The following is a 343-nucleotide window of genomic DNA, read 5'->3' on the forward strand; positions in this document are numbered from 1 at the left end:
GCCCACCGTGGGCAGTTCGAACGACGCAGGGGGGGAGGGGGCTGCCGAATGCTGCGGTGACTTGTGTTGGTGCATCGGTAATACGCTGGCCTGCTCGCTCGCACTGAGGTGGCGGTCGCCTTGTCGCATTGCTCGCACATGTAGCGTGTGGTGGTCATGGATAGCCTGGGTGCATGCCTGCGTTCAAAGGTCGCCTTTGGGGAGGGGAAAGGGCGTTGCAGGACTGCCTCAATCCTTCAATCCCGGCTCTTTGATGAGCATCTCGGGGGGGGGGAGGGCGATGCTCCTGCGACGCGCAGGAAAGCTTCTCGAGAGCCGCTTTCAATAGCGTCAGTTTTGTTGT

This window comes from Leishmania donovani, chromosome 36 (assembly GCF_000227135.1).
Source record: "Leishmania donovani BPK282A1 complete genome, chromosome 36".
Taxonomy (NCBI): domain Eukaryota; phylum Euglenozoa; class Kinetoplastea; order Trypanosomatida; family Trypanosomatidae; genus Leishmania; species Leishmania donovani.